The sequence below is a fragment of the Emydura macquarii genome, unplaced genomic scaffold (genome assembly GCF_026122565.2).
Source record: "Emydura macquarii macquarii isolate MOO-44397 ecotype Brisbane River unplaced genomic scaffold, CSIRO-AGI_Emac_v2 contig_67, whole genome shotgun sequence".
NCBI lineage: Eukaryota > Metazoa > Chordata > Testudines > Chelidae > Emydura > Emydura macquarii.
Window position 1 is genome coordinate 4,351,220 of NW_027130204.1, and position 19,445 is coordinate 4,370,664.

The 19,445-nt window shown below is 42.3% G+C and overlaps 2 long non-coding RNA genes across 4 annotated transcripts in view; one reads left to right on the forward strand and one right to left on the reverse strand.

Annotated features, from left to right (window-relative positions):
- Positions 1–307: 307 nt before the first annotated feature.
- The window catches only part of LOC137141401 (uncharacterized), a 42,813-nt gene continuing 23,675 nt past the window's right edge, over positions 308–19,445 (reverse strand). Inside the window, exons 1-3 of one of the 2 annotated variants that reach the window (XR_010916634.1) lie at positions 7,613–7,724; positions 6,468–6,621; positions 308–516 (exon numbers count right to left, since the gene is read on the reverse strand). This is a non-coding gene — a long non-coding RNA (uncharacterized lncRNA). Of the gene's footprint in view, positions 517–6,467; positions 6,622–7,612; positions 7,725–19,445 lie in introns of those variants that run through there. The other variant, XR_010916626.1, reaches the window with a different exon arrangement.
- LOC137141473 (uncharacterized) overlaps positions 5,052–19,445 on the forward strand; it is a 58,820-nt gene continuing 44,426 nt past the window's right edge. Inside the window, exon 1 of one of the 2 annotated variants that reach the window (XR_010916654.1) lies at positions 5,052–5,144. This is a non-coding gene — a long non-coding RNA (uncharacterized lncRNA). Of the gene's footprint in view, positions 5,525–19,445 lie in introns of both variants that reach the window. The other variant, XR_010916659.1, reaches the window with a different exon arrangement.

Consider the following 19,445-nt stretch of genomic DNA (forward strand, 5'->3'; position numbering starts at 1 on the left):
CGAGAACACTTTTTGGTGACTATGGCTGTGGGTCAGGTTTATACCATGATACAGAGTTGAAAGGTTTCAGACATGGTTACCTGAGCTATTGGGATGGAAGAATAGGCTGGCATTCCAGTTTGGATTCATATTTGGAATTGCTTTTATCTGGGAATATTTAGGGATGAGGTCAAAAAGTCTATATGAGGACTGCCGCTTCTCTCCACTAGCCATGTTTTGGAATTTCTTAATATAAGGCAATGGGATATTTCCCACTTACTATATGGAATTATTCACGTCACCAAATATAATCAATACTTGTGCAATTTACTGGAAAGTAAATGGAAAGGGAAACAATTCTATTTTGAACTGTCTTCTGGACATTTATTTTAGTATTTTGGAATATTCTGTAGCTGTTCATCTTCATGGGCATTTCATTTCCCTGTAACAGCTCAATTGCCCTTCTTCTCGCTGCAGTAGACAGAGGACGTGCCCAAAGACTATGAGAAGCTGTGCTTGTGGTACTTCTGGCCCTGGCTGAAAAAGGAAGTGAAGGAACATTCTAATTTCCAGCCCATGTTTCCAGATCCAAGAGATCTGGGTAAGTCACATATATGTCCCTGATTTTCAGAGGTGCGCAGAAAGAGCTGGGCGTACTCAGCCACTCTGAAAATCAGGCCAAATCTTATCTTTGGGGGCTGAGGAAACATTCAGACATCTTTGGGAGGCACTCAGATAGTGCTGCTTGAAATGGCACATAAGAGCCTTTCCATAAATAAATAGTAGAGAAGTTTGCAAGCCATTTTGTGCATTGTGCTGATTTTCTTTCAAACATCCACATTCACACTGTAGGAGTCTCTATAAAAAGGTCGTAAAACCTTTTCTGTATTGGCACTGTGACAGATGTTTATGTGGTTAGAGGTCTCCTTTAATTACTAAAGAGAGAGAGACCAGAACAAATATGTGGGCCCAATTGTCCCGAAATTGCAGTTTAGAATTCCTCCCATGTGTGCTGAACAATAGGTGGGAGGAATGTTAAAAGCGCCTTGAATAAACAAGCACTACATTTTCTTTTAACAATGGGTGGCTTTGGTTTCAGAAGTTGGGAGGGATTTGTGAAATATACAAAGTTAAGAGGCAGAGAGATTTTCATGAGAGGAAAAAAATTTGTGTTCTTTCTCTCTAAGCCCTGTTCCGTTACTCTTAAGCAAGCTGAGATTTGCAGTAGCTTTGTTGTGCTGCTGATTAATGAGCTGGAAAATACAATTGCACTTCTCTGACTGTGAAAATTGCTTTACCAGCATCATAACTTAACTGCTGGGAGATACTTACATTGATGTCTTTTGGAGAGTTTATTCAAGCTTTGTGTTGAGGCACATCCTTCCATAGGGCCCACTGGGCAAACTGAGATCAAAAGCGGAGGCATTTAAATGCATTTGGCTGTGTTTGAGTAAAAAATTATTCCTCTGTATTACTGTCAAAAATTTACTAAAATACTTTTTAAAGATCTTTCTTTGATTTTCTGGTTTTCCACTTTTTCCACTAACTTTAATATATCTGTTATATCTGTTTAGTTGCCAAAATACAGTAGTTTCTGACTTTAAAAAATATCCAAACATAGAAGACGAGACCAGAATGGTAATTCAATGGACCACTAGCAGCAGAACTGCTTTCAGAGGCTATGAATTCTAATTTCTGGAAGCCAGCAATTTCAGCCTGTAGTTTCCAGTTAGATTTCACAGTGGAACCCATCTGTACCATATTTCTGCTACATGTGGGACTAGTGTCCTCTTCATAGTGACCCTTCATCATAATTTGTGCCAGACTTAAACTGTTTATATATTTGCATTGGTAGAGAGCAAATTCTGGGGAATTTGCAGTCAGTGTATTGACTTCCAGAGGGTGTCAGCACTAAACAGCTATGTCTCAGAGTCTCTTATTGGAGATTCATAAAAGACAGAAATGAAGATTCTAATGAAAAATGGGAGCAGAAAGAGGCTATTTTTCTATGTAAAACACATTTTGTTTCATGTTTGTGATATTTCCAAATGGAATGGATCCAACTGAATAAGCTCAGTTATTAGTTCAGATCCTATTTGTTCAGATGCTCACATGGGAACAGCTCAATGGTAAGGATGTTCCTCAACGACAGCTTTAAAATGAGAAATATTACAATTGTTTGTGTGCATGTGTGCTAGTCATTTGTACTTTTTCCATATTGATGTCATGTCTACGTGCAAAGTATCTGATGCCAGACCTATGTGCAGGGAGATGTGGGTGGGCCAGGAGCTGTGTGGGGCAGAGGCATGCCATGGATAGAGGTGCAGAGGAGGGCTAGGAAAGGGGATGGACTGGTGCTGGGATGGTAGTGGGAGTGCCTGGAGCTGTGCCTATGAGGGGATCATAGAGCTGTGCTGTCGTGGCTCTGTGGGGTCCTGTTACACACCCCAGCACATTATACTCCCCTTGCTCCAGCCCCGGCAGTTGCTCACTGATCAGCTCTGAGTGGGGAAAGCCTGAGCATCAGTTAAAGCTTCTCCTCCAGTAGGGTGAAGTTTAAATGTAGCAAATAATGTTGTTTCAGTGGCTCCCCAGTTTCCCGGCCAGGCTCCCTGCACAACTCCACTCCTGGGACCCTCAACTGATCCTTTGCTTCAAGAGGGCATCTACTGCTCCCATCCACTGCCCTTCATCCACACCCCATCCTGTTTTCTTCCTACATACTACCTCTGAGGCCAATTGCTAAAGCTCAGGCTGCTTTCTCAGTTCACAGATGGGTTATACTTATCAACACTGTCAGTCCAAGCTACTTTTGCCTATGTGGGAAGGAACATCAAATATTTTCAGTGAATATATATATCATGATGAATAGTTGCCCTAGAATCCCAGATCTCTTTCAAAATAATGCTTTCAATTCAAAAGATTGTGAAGATATCCTTGACAGCATGATCCCAGTGTAACTGATTCAAGATTGTTATTAACATTTGCACAAAAAGTAGGAGTCTGCTCAGGGAATTTGTTGATGATACAAAGTTGGGAGGCATCATCAATACATAGGAGGATCAGAATATGATTCAGGAAGATCTGGATGACCTTGGTACATCCCAAGGCCAGAAGGAACCACTGTGATCATTCAGTCTGACCTCCTTTACAACACTGGCCAGAGAACTGCCCCACAATAATTCCTAGAGCAGAGCTTTTAGAAAAACATTCCAGCTTGATTTAAAAATTGCCAGTGATGTAGACTCCACCACGACCCTTCGTAAGTTGTTCCAATGGTTAATTACCCTCACTATTAAAAATGTACATCTTATTTCCAGTCAGAATTTGTCTAATGTCAACTTCCCAGCCATTGGATCATGTTATACTTTTCTCTGCTAAAATGAAGAGACCATTATTAAATATTTGTTTCCTTGAGTCTATCACTTTAGGACATGTTTTCTAATCCTTTAATCCCCATGGTTCTTCACTGAACCAGTTCATCAACACCCTGCTTGAATTGTGGGCACCATAACTGGACACCGTATTCTAGCAGCAGTTGCACATTGCCAAATACAGAGGTAAAATAACCTCTCTACTCCTCTGCGATATTCACTTGTTTATGAATTCAAGGATTGCATTAGCTTTTTTGGTCACAGTATTGTACTGGGAACTCATGTTCAGCTGATTATCTATGCCCCCTGCCCAAACCTTTTTCAGAGTCCTTGAAGACTGGAGTAACAGAAGTAAGATGAAATTCAATAGTACAAAGTGTAAGGTCATGCATGTTAGGTCTAATAATAAGAATTTCTGCTCCATGCTGTGGGCTTCTCAGTTGAAAGTGCCAGAAGAGGAGATAGACCTGGGTGTGTGGGATGATCATAGGATGATTATGAGCCACCAATGTGATGCACCTACAAGAAAAGCAAATGCAATCCTAGGATGTATCAGGTGAGGCATTTCCTGTAGAGATAGGGAAGCATTAATGCCTTTGTAAGCCCTCATCTGAAATCCTGTGTATAGTTCTGGTCAGCCATGCTAGAGAAAGATGAATCCAAACCAGAACAGGTGCAGAGAAGAGCTACAAAGATAACCAGGGGAATGAAGGGCCTATTTTATGAGAGGAGATTGCAAAAGCCTGGGCTTGTTGAGCCTAGCAAAATGCAGGCTGAGAGGGGATCTGACTGCTCTCTATAAACACATTGAAGGATAAACACCTAGGAGGGGGAAAAGCTAATGAAGCTAAAGGACAATGTTGCCAGAAGAACAAATAAGGATAAACTGGCCATGAACAAATTGCAGCTGGAAATGAGAAGGTTTCTAATCATCAGAGGGTGAGGTTATGGAACAACCTCTCAACAGCAGGAGTGGAGGCAAACAACTTAGAGTCATAAAGTCTAAGGCCAAAAGGGGCCACCAGATCTCTAGTTATAAGAAAGAGATGGACAATTTTATGAGTGTGACTGTAAAATGGGATTTCTTATGATAGCAGGGCTGAGCTCAGCAGCCCTGCCAGTCCCTTTCATCTTATGTCTTATGTTCCTAAAAGTCATGCTTCAGGGCTCCAGCCAGTTGCCTGTTCGTGTCAAGTAGGGATTTTTTTACCTCCACTATTTTTTTGGATTTTGGGGGGACCTTCTTCCTCTGAAGCATCAGAGATGGCTATGGCTGGAGATGGCACGCTGGACAGGGTGTGCCAGGGCTGTGAGATGGTACAGAGCATTCTGTCTCTCAGGTGCTTAACTGGTTGGTTATTGCTCACATGCTCAGGATCTAACTAATCACCACATGTGGGGTTGGGAAGGAATTCCCTCTCAGGTCAGACAGGCAGTGACCTTTGAGGTTTTTTTGCCTTCCTCTGCAGCATGTGTTGTGGGTCACTTGCTGGAATTATCTGGGTATGTGTGATGGGGTGCCCTCCCAATGCAGGAATGGAAGGGGTTAATGAAGGCCAGATGGGCCCATTAACCTAATAGATGGAATGCTGAGGGGGAAGATCCCTAATTAGAGGAACAGGTTCACCTGTGCTGGAATGGGTGGGGCCTGCATAAAGCCAGATAGCTGGCTGCAAACAGGGGTGTTATAGTGGCTGGGTAAAGACAGACATTCCTAGGAGAAAGGGAGTATTTGGTGGAGACTTCAGTTGCAGTCACTCCCTGAGAAGAGGGACAAGACTTTGGGAACTGGTAGGCCCAAGAAGAAAAGGGGAACCAGTGGTAGGCTAGAGAAAGAAGGCCCAGACTGCTAAACTAAGGGTCCCTGGGCTGGAACCCAGAGAAGAGGGTGGGCCCAGGTTCCCCTAATCAGCCACTTGAGTGTCACAAAGGCAGTGAGGGGGAAGGCTGCCTAGTATTACTGAGAAGCTATACTCCCCTGGGAAGGGGAACATCAAGTGACCTACCCAGAAGGATGCTGTGGTTCCTGAGATGGAGAGAGGGGGCTGCAGGCTGGTCAGGGACTTGGAGCAACAGCATGGGAACTACAGAAGAGGGTGTTACCTGAAAGAGCTAATCCCCAGAGTGACCAGCAGGAGGTGCCTCAAGCATGAGTGATGCACTCCATGACAGTATGTCTTGCTTAATCATTTCCCAAGCATTGGTGCACCGTGGTCCCTCCTTGTCTCCGCCTGTGACACACAGCCCTCTTGAGGGCTGTAATACGTTGTTCTAGTTTTGGTTGTTGAATTTAATATGCAGGTGCTGGGTGGTGTTGGTGGTTACCCCATTTTAATTGGCTCACCACCCCCTATCAATTAGGCCACATGTCTCTCCATTTTTTAGAGAGTGTTTTGTACAGGAAGCTAGTTTTAATAGAAGTGATGACTTCTGTGCTAATAGGAGACCAATAAATGCAACCAATGTATATCTATCTTTGCTGGCAACTTTCCTAATGAAGAACTGTCTGTATATTTATGATGGGAAAGGGAATGCCATAGAAATATATCCCAGAGGAATGGGCTTTGAGTTGGGGAAAAAAGACCAGCAACCTCTTTTTGTAGTATAAAAGGACATTTCTGTTTCATTGGAACAAGAAATGTTAAAAATTATATAGTCTAGATGTGGGAGTGAATATTGAAGAAATTACAGGGAGCGTATGAGTTTTATGCATCTTTAGTGAAAGCATCCAGCTATTAAAGTGTATTGAGATGTGGTTCATGATCAGATATTAAAAACTTCTGGATGTTTATTATGGGAGGATCTGTTGATAATTCTTCTCGGGCACCTCAGCAGAAATGATCACACACAAGGAAATGAAGAATTAATCTCTAGTACTGGATTACTGGTATCTTCTTGTTACTAAAAAAAATCATTGCCCCAAATTAACAGAATAGTGTCAAAAAGATCTGTTATGGAGAAATTAGTGCATCAAGTACATGCACAGCCAAAAGACAAAGGACAGTTAGATAGGTAGCAGGTCACCATTTGTCTGTAAGTGGGTAATGAGCCCACACATTATAGTGGTGGGTATATAAAAATCAACCCATAGAAACAACTAATTTTGGGGCTCACCAAGGAACAGCTCTGAAACAATTATGCAGGCAGCTTCTTTCTTCCTTTCACATCTTTGGACATGTCTTGATCTTTGAATTTTTCTTTCTTGGTTGCTCCTTAGTTCCAGCCATGTTCCTGTTCATTGTAGTTTGCTGAGTACTGTATGATTGCTCTGTGAATTAGAATAACAGTGTTTTACTATGTCACAAAGTTTGGGCTTTACTGTCCATATGTTTTCTCAGCAACAGATTCTCCTCTGCGTATGAGCATGTGCACATATCCATTTTGCATTCAGGAAACCAGGAGTAGGTTTAAATAACCTGAAAACCCTTCCCCTCCTCCACTACCTTTGTAAGGGCCAAATACCTTTTGAGAGGTGCTAAGCACCCTCAGCCCAGCTCCCTCAGCCCCCATTGAAGTGAGGATTGGGCCTTAAATTAGTTTTCCTCTGATTCTGACACATAGCACATACCAACAGGGTTAGGAAGGACGGTCTAATTTGGCAGTTGGAACTCAGCATTTACTCCCCAGCCTGCCCTGCTCAGAAGAATTCTAAGGCTTGTTTTACTTGGAACTACAGTACTGTATAATCTAGCTTTGGTTTCTACTGCCTCCGTACAGTGTGTAAACCACAAAGCTGAGTTAAACAATGGCTTTTGGGTAGAACGGAGATAATCAGAGTATTAATCACTAGTTGCCATGTCTTGACTTGACCAAATACAGGACACAATAACCTTCACAACAATAGAGTACTGTTTCCAGACACATAGGTGTTCGTCTAAAACTGAGTTGCCAGAAGTATTGCTTTGGAGTGAAATGGCAGAGCTAATACACACAGTTTTGAAAACTTATTTAAATATCCATTAGATCCTAAAATGATGAGGAATGTGCAAAGCATATTATCGAGAGGAAAAAATATCTAGTCTGAGGGCAGATTCGTGGCAGCTTTCATGACCCTTGACAGTAGCACCATTAATGCCACTGACTAATCATGTCAGACTTGATGACACAGGATATCAGGAAGGGAGAAAATAAATATGAAGTTTATTCTAGAGAAATGTTTCAAACTGAGAAGTACTTATCAATATACTGAGCACATGTATGACAGGCTCCCCAGTGGATATATAAAATGAAGTGCTAGTCTACATGTTAAGTAAACTCACCATCTGCATTGTACCAAACCAAACATACTGTCCTCTCAGGGGAGCTCTGAAGTTACTGCAACTTGAACTGGAATAGTAGGAAGTTGCAGCTGAAGTGGTGAAGAATTCATGAGAGCTGTGTAGAAAACCTTGCAATTAAAATTGAAGGAAGCCAATTAAGCTATATAATCTTGATCTGTTCAGTTCTTCTTGATCAAAGATAATTGGAAGATGAGTCTCTGGTGTCTTTGTTATGGCTTACCCAGAAATCTGATACATTTGAAAACTCTAAGAAGGAGGTTCATTAAAACCTATGAACCCAATAGAGTTTCATTCTGAAATGTCACCCCGGACAAACCATGTACAAACAAACAAGTGAGTGAGCCAGAGCCCACAGCCATCAAAATACCACATCTGCAGCCCCTTTGCTTACTGAACTCTGATTTTTCTGCTTGCTGGCTCGGAGGCTCTGTACATTGGGCCTTTGTTGATTCCCGCATCATTAAAGGTAAAAATGGCCAAGTCTGAATCCAAAAGCACCTTTAAAAGAGTCCTAGGTCGGGGCTCAGGGCCTAAGCTTTTCACAAGGGTAGGCCCTTCCTCCTCCCACGTGGGGGGAGTGTAGAAAGATGTACTATCTTTTTAAGGGCCATGTGGCACGTACAGTCAGGCAGCCTGGGGGCAGTCAAGAAGTCCCCTGCCCTGCCTTTGTGACTGGGCTATATAATCAGGACAAGGAAGCTGGACAGAGCAGCCATAGTGCCTACTGCAGGTTGCAGGCCCCATGTCATCAGCCTGACATAGAAAAAACATCATCCCTAGGGCCTGACTATAATTTAGATGGCTCAGAAGCCAGGGCTTTATGAGCTGGGTTAAGCAGCAGCTCTTCTGACCTGATACAGAAGGGAAGGGGAAAGCCAGCCTGCCTCCTAGAACCAGGGAAGAAGTAGGAGCTCTGCCAGCTGATTTGGAGCCCTTCCTAAATGGGACATGGGGTTTTTGTTGGTTTGGTTTTGGCTGTGGCCTCTCCCTTCTTGAATCTCGTACAGCGTATCTAGGGCCCTAGCTCCCCAGGGACTCCGTGTGTGTGTGAATGTGACCCTAAGGACTAGCTCTCCATGTACTGTGTGTGTGCATGTGTGGGTGTGACCCTAGGGACTAGCTTTCTATGGACTGTGTGTGTGTCTGCACTGTCTGAAGGATGGGGCAGGGCCCTAGCTCCTCAGGGACTGAGTACATCTCTGGGGGAGGAGTCAGCTCAGGGCCCTAGCTCCCCAGGGAATGTGTGTGTGTGGGGAGCCCATGGACTAGGTCCCCATAGACTGTGTGTGTGCCTGGAGGGAAGGGCAGGGCCTAGCTCCTCATGGAGGGTGGAAAAGTTGGGGGTGCAGGTTGTATTCTTGTCCATCCTCCCAGTTGAAGGTAAGGGCCCAGGCAGGGAAACATGTATCCTGGAGACAAAGCCATGGCTGAGAAGATGGCATTGACAGGAGGACTTAGGCTTCAGCTTTCTCGACCATGGGATGCTGTTCTGGGAAGGAGTCTGCTGGGCAGAGATGGCTTGCCCTGACCAAGAAGGGGAAGAGCATCTTTGCACACCAACTCACCCATATATTGAGGAGAGAGTTTTACACTAGGTTAAAAAGAGGAAAGTGACAAAAGCTCACAGGTAAATATAGAAAGGCGACCTTAACAGAGGGCTAAATGTTGTGGGTGTGACATGGAAAATTACAATAGGGTCATAGGTGCAACAAGAGGGAAATCAGTGGGGGAATCTGCTTAACATCTGTGACAGAGTTAGACCTGATGGCTATAGGAGAGTGTTGGAGGGTATATATATTAGCTCCAGGATCAACAAATCTTTGTTCTCTGGGTGATTCAGCTGAGGTTACTCCTGGGCAATTAGGCCAACTGAGGCCAATTAAGGAGCTTGCCCCAGCAGTTTAAAGCCTCCCTGTCAGGCAGATAAGGGCAGCTGAAAGGGAGTTAAGAAGAGGAGTGGAGCGGCTCGGCTCGGCTCGGCTACACTTGCTCGGAGTAATTGTAGTTGCTACCACAACACAAAAGGTACCAGAGTTAAGGAGAAACCTACCTGGGTAGGGTCAAGGGTCATAGGCACAGAGGCCTGAAGGAGGACCCAGTCATCCAGACAACTGAGTAACGGAGTTGATGTGGGGTGACCTCACCCAAACAGAGGAGGATCACAGGGACAGAGAGAACCATGGTGGGGGAGGAGGACGGGGAACCCTTGCCCCACTTCCAGGAAGCAGATCACAAGCAGTGGGGCCAAGGACAGGCGATCCAGGGAAGGTAGTAGCTCTCATGGACTAAGCAGTCCCTGGATTAGGGCCTAGGGTAGAGGGCAGGACCGGGTCCCCACCCAGCCATAATACCAGCATAGCTGAAAAGGACGCAGGACCTGTGGAGGGGCAGAACAGGCCTCCCTTCCCACACATCTTAGATGTCTATATACAAATGGAAGGAGTAAGGGGAATAAAGAGAAGGAACTGAAAGTATTAGTACATAAGATAAATTATGACAATTGGTGTCAGAGAGTTGGTGGGATAAGTCTCATGACTTGAATATTGGTGTAGAGGGCAGTAGCTTGGTACAGCTTGTTTAGGAAGGACAGGTAGGATAGGAAGGCAGGAGGTGTTGCATTATATATCAAGAATAGACACACATCTTCTGAGGTCCAAAAGGAGGTCCAAGGCAGATGAGCTGAAAGACTCTAGGTGAAGATAAAATGAGAAAAAACAGAGATGATGTCATGGTCTACTATATACCAGCATATCAGAAGAGGAGGGGGCATATATAAAAAACATAAGACCAGGTAGTAATGGGGGCCTTCAACTACCCAGACACCTGTTGGAAAAGTAATATGGCAAAATACAAAATTTCCAGAAATTACTTGGAATGTATTGGGGACTACTTTTTTGTTTCAGAAAGTGGAGGAAGTAATCAGGTGGACAGCCATTTTCTACTTGATTTTGTCCAACTGGGAGAAATTGGTTGAGAATCTGAAGATGAAAAACAAACAATTTGGGTAAAAGTGATCATGAAATGATAGACTTCATGATTCTAAGGAAAGGAAGTAGTAAGAGCAGCAGAATAAGAAACATGGACTTCAAAAAAACAAAACAAAACCAGATTTTAACAAATTCAGAGAACTGATAGGTAAGGTCCCATGGGAAGAAAACCTAAGAAGAAAAAAGGAAATTCAGTAGAGCTGGCAAACGGCACAGGCATAATTGTAAACTACCCCAGTGCAAAGGAAAGATAGGAAGAATATGGCTCCATCAAGAGCTCTTTAATTAGCTGAAAATCAAAAAGGAATCATTCAAAAAGTTGAATCATGGACAAAAGGCTAAGAACTAGTACAAAAGAATAGCACCAGCATGTAGGAAGAATGTAAGAAAGGCTAAGGCACAAAATGAATTTCACCTAGCAATGGACATAAAGGCAATAAGAAAAGGTTCTTTAAAAACATTGGGAGCAAGACAAATATGAAGGAAAGTGCAGGTCCTCTATTTAGTGGGGAAGGAGAGCTAATAAGTGATGACATTCAAGAAGGTAGAGGTGTTTAATACCTCTTTTGCTTCAGTCTTCACCAAAAAGGGTGATTGGTGATCAGATACTGAATACAATGAACACTAACAAGGGGGGGAGAATGCATGCCAAAAAAGGGCAGGAACATTTATTTATTTAGATAAATTAGATGTATTCAAGTCAGCAGGGCCTGATGAAATTCACCCTTGGGTACTTCAGGAACTAGCTAAAGCAGTCTTAGAACCATTAGCAATTATTTTTGAGAACTCATGGAAGATGGGTGAGGTGCCAGAGGATGGGAGAAGGGGAAACATAGTACCTATTTTTAAGAAGGGGAACAAAGAGGACCCAGGGGATTATAGACCAGTCAGCCTAACTTTGATACTTGGAAAGACACTGGAACAAATGATTTGTCAGTCTTTAAGCACTTAGAGCAGTGTTTCTCAACCTTTTAAGTAGCAAGTACCCCCTAACTTATTAAAATTTTCAGAAGTACCCCAACACTCAATTTCCCACAGGATTTTATACTTACAGACTAATGTGTGCCATATGTTGGAAGAAGGGCTGAGTATAAAAGGCCGTGAAATGACAGATGTCAGATATAGGCTACGATTACACTGACAGTGGCAAAATCGCCTCCGCCAGATCGATCTTTCAGGATCGACTGAGCGGTCAGTGAGACCCGCTCAATCGATCAGGAAGTCGACTGAGTAAGTCCACCCCCTCAAGTAGCGCTGAGTCGACAGGAACACTGTTCCCGTCAGCTCAGCACAGTGTAAACAGTGCGCAGAAGGGAAGCTGAGCAGTCAACGTCCGTTACGCAAACTTCTCTGCATAGTTTGCATAACTCCTGTCGACTGCTGCTGAATTGCATGGTCAGTGTGAACCAGCCCCTAGTGTGTGTAGGGTTGCCACCTTTACACCAGGGGTGCACAAGTCAAGTATGTACCTGGGCTAGAGGTGATGTTGGCCAAAGCTAGAAGGCTTTGAGTGGCACGCCAATGCTGGGGAATATAAAGTGCTGCACAGTGCACGGCGCGCCAAATTTTTTGTCCTAGATTTGAGAGGAGGGAAGGGTGAGAGGGAGACGGGAGGAGGGTGAGAGGGAAGATTGTGGTGGTTTGTTTTTCTAAAAAGGGTATGTCTGCAGGAGTACTGTGGTGGCAGTGGGTGAAGGGAGTGTTTGGACCTGAAGTTCAGAGATAAAAAAGACACAAGGACATAGTCAGGCACATGCAGGCAGACATGGAGGCACACACATACAAAAAAGCATACAATAATTCAGAATGTAAGATTTATTTTTTATTGAATTTTACAACAGTTTACAACAAAATAACACATGAATCATAAAAATTATAGAACAGTAAAAACAATATAACTCAAACATTTATATTTTTATACTGGTAAAATCTGGGGCTGTCATAGTTGTCAATTTCACTGCTCAGCTAGAGCACCAGTGTTCTAGACCTGGCAGTTCTGTAACTGAGTCACGTCTGTTATGAAAGTGCTTGTAAGCTCTTTTTGCCTTTTTATCTGATTTAGTTACTCTCTTCATATCTGACCACCTTGGAGTTACATTCTTTTCCAAAGTTGGAACAGTAGTGCTGAGTTGTCTTCCCATCAGGAGTTGTGCTAGACTATATCAAGCTATTGGTGTTGATCAGTAACTCTGAAGAACAAGGAACGGATCTTCCTGCTATAGGATTTTCTTGGCTGTCTGTACAGCTTTCTCAGTCTCTCCATTAGCCTGTGGGTAATATGGGCTGCTAGTAATATAATCAAAATCATATTTTGTTTGAAATAACTTAAATACTGCTGCAGGGAACTGTGATCTGTTGTCCACCTCTAGTTGTTCTGTAATACCGAAGTGAGCAAAAGTGCACTTCAGTTTCTCACTAACATGTGACATGTTATATCTTTCAAGTACATTATTTCTATATATCTGGAAAAATAGTCCACTATGACCAGGCAATGATATCCTCTGAATCTGCATAAATCTGCAGCTAGTCCAAGGTGAGTCCTGTAGAGATTTTGCTATTCTGTATGGTTCAGCCTTGTCTCAAAGTTATTTGTACTGGATCTCCTTTCAAAAGTCCATTATCATCAAATCCTCTGAGTTCTTTCACTTTTTTCATTAGGTTCATAATGGCTACCATACTGTGGAGAAGGTTGTTGGTCTTTGATCACAGGGACTCTGAATGCAAAGCTTTTGTCTTTAAGTTATTTCTTTTGCGAACTAGCCCATGCAGTTCAGAAGGAGTCCCAATCTAGTCAGAACTGTGTCAGGTGACTTCAGCACTGGGAGGGGATGAAGGTGATTGTAAGTCCCTTCAGAAATGACTGTGACGTCTGCTCCTAAGACAATAATCTTCATTCTCCAGGCAGGTTCTTTGTCATCACACATGATAGATCCCAGAAACAATGGTCTTGTGTGTCTGTAATATTAGACAACTACCTATCTGCCATGGCCAACAGCTGCAAAATGTCCCTATTTTATGGATTTATTTATGTCCATACTTTGTACCATTGGCCGGACATGTATCATCTCTTAGGGTATAAATTTTTCCACATCTTGTGCTTTTAGGTTGAAAGGCTTTGGTGTTTGCCTGGAATTTCCTCATAGCTTTTATGGTAATGACTTTTAGAACTCATGTGTCTGTTTACAGCTTCTAAGTTGGTTTCAGGTTTTTCAAGTTTGACACATTGCTCTAGGTTTTGCTGTTTTACTAATTCAGACTGCTTTGCTGTTTCAATAGCTATGTGTAGGGTTAAGTCTGTCTTTAATTGTAACTGCTGTGAAAGGTTCTTGTTTGTTAACCAGATAACCAGTCTGTCTCTGATATTTTCACATTTTGCAGTCCCAAAATCATAGTTTTCAGCCAATGCATGCAAAGCAATTATAAAAGATTCCACGTTTTCTGTTGGTTCCTGAATTGTCTGGTGAAAACATGCTCTTTCATATACCACATATCTCAGAGGTATATAGTATGCATCAAGCATACGTAGTCACATAGATGACTAGGAAAGGATTCTATCTTCAGTAAAGTCAAAAGATTTAAAGATTTGTTCTGTCTGCTTCCCCATAGCATGAATTTAAGAGCACACCTGAATGTCCACAGTTTTCTTGTGGAATTTGTTTGCAATGCAAAATCTTATTTCCAGTCTATCCATTCTGTAAGTCTACCAAAAGTGAAGTTCTCTGGGGCATTGAAGAGCGGCATGTTTCTGAGATTGATCCTGCAACCTTTGTTGCTTTGATCCTCCTCTTTGCAATTTTTGTTGCTGATTTCCTTCTGTTTCTGTTCTCCTCTGGTACTAGTTTACTTCTGACACCATGTCATGTACATGATAGGTTGCGTGGACTCAGAGCAGCCTGAAAGGCCTTAGCTTTAGGAGTGTGGGTCTCTGGAAGCAGAGGAGTTGCCTCAGCCAAGGGACGGGGGTGACCGAACAAGAATGCGAACAAGGTTTCAACTGAAGAAATATTGCTCATTTATTTATTCATTAGTAAAGAACAAAGTACATAGACATAACTAATACAAACACAAAATCAGAAAAAGATACAAAGGCCTAATACTCTACCATGCATGTATTAATTTCTTATGGTGCACAATTCTATTACTTATTTCCTTATGCTTACAGACAGATGGTCGCTTGTAAACTATGTTTACAGACAGATGGTCGTTTGTAAACTCCTTGTTACCTTATACAGACAGATGGTCATTTGTACAATTTCACTACTTATTGCCTCATGTTTACAGACAGATGGTCATTTGTAAACTGTGTTTACAGACAGATGGTCGTTTGTAAACTCTCTCTTATAGTACACAATTCTGTTACTTACTGCCTCGTGCTTACAGACAGATGATCATTTGTAAAATCCTAGTTACTCTTCACAGACAGATAAACAGACAGATGTTCGTTTGTTATCTTAAAGCAAGTGTACTTTCATACATTACCAAAAACACTTCTCTCCTTAAGCCCCTTGGGCTGAGTCAACTCTGATAAGTGTTAGCCATCCCTTGCATGCTACTGGTTCATAGAATGGCTCAGTCCAGCTACCGAGGCTCCCAGTGGGCTGCAGTCCAAAGTGCAACTGACTTTCTGGGTTTAAGTACCCACAGGCTGATCACCAAACTGATCAGCTTGATCAGTATGTAACCAATCAGTGAACAGTGTCATTTTTCTTATCAGTATGTAACCAATCAGTGAACAGTGTCACTTTTGCGGTCAGTTTAACCAATCAGTGAGCATTTCTGCTGAGTCATCCTGACTTGTAGGCACTTTCAAGTGTTACTTAGCCGGGTGTAGTCAGCTCTGGTCAGCTTTTGTTTTTATGTTTGCCCTCTATTTGTGCTGTGCTAGCACCCAGACAGCCCTTATCAGGTCCTTCCAGCCCTTTTCCCAAGCTATATACTTTACTATTCTATCTTAAAGCACAAAACCATTAACTATTCTTTTTATATTCTACGGGTTGCAGATCAGGCTCTTGTATCAGATATAGAGTGACTACAAAGCTTCCTTCCCACAGAGATGCATTAAAGATTTGTTCACAATCAGTAAGGATAAGATTGTCATGGACATCATGGATGCCATGACTTCCAGAGACCTCTGTAATATTTTCTGCTTCAGGTGGTTGGGGAGACCCAAAGCTCCCAGCCACCATAGACAGCTGGTGCTGGACCCTGCCCTCCCCTGCAGTGGGGCTCACACTCTCATTCCCACACCACCCCACCAGCCCCGTTTTGTCACAGTTATTTTTTTGTAAAAGTCAGGGACAGGTCATGGGCTTCCATGAATTTTTGTTTTTCCTGTGACCTGTCCTTGACTTTTACTAAAAATAACTGTGACAAAATATTAACCTTAACTATAAGATACTTTAATATACTATCAGGAATGTGTGTTATGAGCTCAAGTTAAATATTACTTATGACACCACCTAGTGGATTAATAGTATAATGCAATTTAGCAATTCATCACAGGGCACAACTGATTGAAAGATGGTACTCAAAGAGTAGTAATCAATGGTTTATTGTCCAACTGGGAGGGCATATCTAGTGGGGTCCCACAGGGATCAGTCCTGGGTTTGGTACTATTCAATATTTTTATAATTACTTGGATAATGGAGTGGAGAGTAAGCTTATAAAATTTGCAGATGGGAGGCATGGAAGCACTTTGGAGGACAGGGTTAGAATTTAAAAAACCTTGACAAATTGGGAAATCAGTTTGAAATCAATAAGATGAAATTCAATAAAGACAAGTACAAAGTAATTCACTTATGAAGGAAAAATCAAATGAGCAACTACAAAATGGGGAATAAATGACTCGGTGGTAGTACTGCTGAAAAAGATCTGGGAGTTATCGTGGATCACAAATTGAATGAGTCAACAATGAGATGCAGTTGTGAAAAAGGCAAATATAATTCTCAGATGTATTATCAGGTGTGTTATAAATAGGACATGGGAGGTAATTGTCCTGCAGTATTCAGCACTAGTGAGACCTCAGCTGGAGTACTGTGTCCAATTCTGTGCACCACACTTTAGGAAAAGATGTAGATAAATTAGAACAGGAGTAGAGTAATAAAAACAATAAAAGGTTTAGAAAATCTGACCTATGATGAAAGATTAAAAAACTGGGCATGGTTAGTGTTGAGAAGAGAGTACTGAGGGAGAACCTGATAACAGTCTTCAAATATATTAAAAAAGGCCATTAGAAAGAGGACAGTGATCAGTTGTTCTACATGTCTGCTGAAGGTAGGACAAGAAGTAATGGGCTTAATCTGCAGTGATGGAGTTTCAGGTTAGCTATTAGGAAAAAGTTTTCTAATTATAAGGTTAGTTAAGCTCTGGGATAGGTTACCAAGGGTTACCTGTCACTGAAGGTTTTTAAGAACAAGTTGAACAAACACATGTCTAGGATGGTCTAGGTTTACCTGGTCCTGCCACAGCGCAGGGTGCTGGACTTCTTGAGGTCCCTTCCAAACCTACATGCCTATGATTCTACAATTCTGTTGGCAGTGGGGAGCAGCAAGGCATTAGCTCAGTGGTTCTCAACCTATTTACCATTGTGGGCTGCATATGCAGCTCTCTCTGTGTTATGTGGGCCGCATCCACACAATACATATACTACATGTAGGGCCCTGAGGCTGTCACTAGGGCCACAGCTGTGTGCTGATTGGGCTGCAGATTGAGAACCACTGGCCTAGATCCGCATGGACTCTGTGTGGGTGGGTTAGCTCTTCATAGACTCTGTATGTGTTTGGGAGGGAAGGGCATGGCCTCAGCTCCCCATGGACTGTGTGTATGGGGAGGCAACCCATGGACTTGAGTGTGTGTGTAGAGTGGGGGGGCTAAATACTCATGGACAGTGTGTGTGTGGGATGGGGGGGGGCAAGGGCCTTCCTTCCCATGGATAGCATGTATGGGGGGTGGGCATGGGGAGGAGGGTTGGACCCTAGCTCCCCATGGAGTGGTGGGGAAGAGTGGAGTGCAGGGCCCTAGCTCCTCATGGACTGTATGGGAGACAGAAACAGACTTTTCTGCCTTTTCAACTCTGTTTTCTTAACTTTGAATGAAATATGAACTAGTTGAATAAACTAAAATGAAGAAAATATTCTCTCTGTGCCTGCAGAAGATGTGACTGCTGTCGAAAGCTAGTTTAACATTTCAACAAACTCTGGTTCCAGGTGCTTAACTAGTTATTTCTACCAGTTCAGTCGTTAGACTTTCTTTAAAACTGGGCAGCAAACATGCACTGTTTAATATATATTAATTTAATTTCAATGGTTTGAATAGATTATAGTAAATTTAGGCCTTAATGTACATTATCATAATTTCAAATGTAATTTTAAATAGGTTTATTAAAAAAAACCCAGTCGTATGCTTAATTTAAATAAAAAATCCAATTTAAATTAAAAAATAATTATTTTTTAAAAACATCAATTTTTATCCACCCTGTTTAAGGGTAGTATGTAGAGTTGGTCAGAAATTTTTCACCAAAAAGATTTTTCAATGGAGTATGCGTTTCTGCCAAAACAAAATTTTCTATCGGAAATTTTAGATGTCAAAATGTTTTGATTTTACATCAGGAAAACTGGAATGTGAATATTTCGTTTCAGGTCAATTTGACCCAAGGAGACATATTGCAGTCTGTGGAACTGACCTGAAACATTGCATTTTGAAATCAGTGGAGATGTTTCCCAGAACCATTTAGATATGGGTCCTGGCCAGTCTGGAGTAAGACAAGGCACTGAGGAGTTGAGTGTGGCATATGCATGAGCAGTAGTCAACTTTTGCTCCCAGTGGCGCTTAAAATTGCCCCAATGGCTCTGTGAACACATGTAATATGGTTCTCAACTGATAATAGCTTGAGTTCAATTGGAGTAAAATGCCTAGTTTGCTTAGGCACCTAGTGGGTTTACAAAAGCACCTATCTGCATCTCTGAAACAAAATTTAAAATTTTCAAATTAAAAAAAAATTCCATCCATATTGGTGAGGAAAATCTCACTTTCACCTGCTTTTTTTACTCTCTCCCCCCCCCCCCCTTCCTCTTTCTTTTTTCCCAGTAGGGGTAAAAAGTTAAGATGAAGACAGGTGAGTGAAACAGAGTGCTCTTCAATACAGCCAATTATGAAGTCATAGGTCTATGAACAAAGGGTGAGATTCTGTGTTGCACCCCTTAAGAGGTACAATAGAGATCTCACAGCCAAGGAGGGCTAATGCAGCTTTAAGACACCCTCCTGATCCTGGGCTGGCCTGGGGGCTGGACAGACCCCTTATGTAATTTACATACCCTTATGGGGCAGAGCCTGACTAATTAATACCTGCAGCGCTGTTCATAATCTCTAGAGCACTTTGTGCTGTGACTATGTCCCCAGTGCGCTGTTTCCATCTCCAGTTCTCCCCTGCAGTCTGCGCACCCTCTTCAGACGTTCTTGCGGGGAATGGGGGGAAACCCACTTTCTTACTTTCCCTGTGGTTTTCCAGTGGGGAAAAAGGGGAATTTTTTTTAAAGTAACAGAAAATGGAGAGAAAAAATAAATTCTGTCACTTTTCAATTTTTTTCCACTGGAGAAATAGGCAAAATATTCCTTGGGTCTCATTCTCACATACGAAGAGAAAGTTAAAAAGTGGAAAGTGTTACTTTTTCTCTCTTCTTCTGTTTAACTTCTCTTCTCCCTTTTTTCGTGGAAAAAGTTGTATGTGTGTATGGGAAATAGAACTCAGAGAAAGTGGGCCCAATTTTGAACTGAAAAATTTCAAACATATCTCAAGATTTCAGGTTTTTCCTGAAATTACTTTTTTT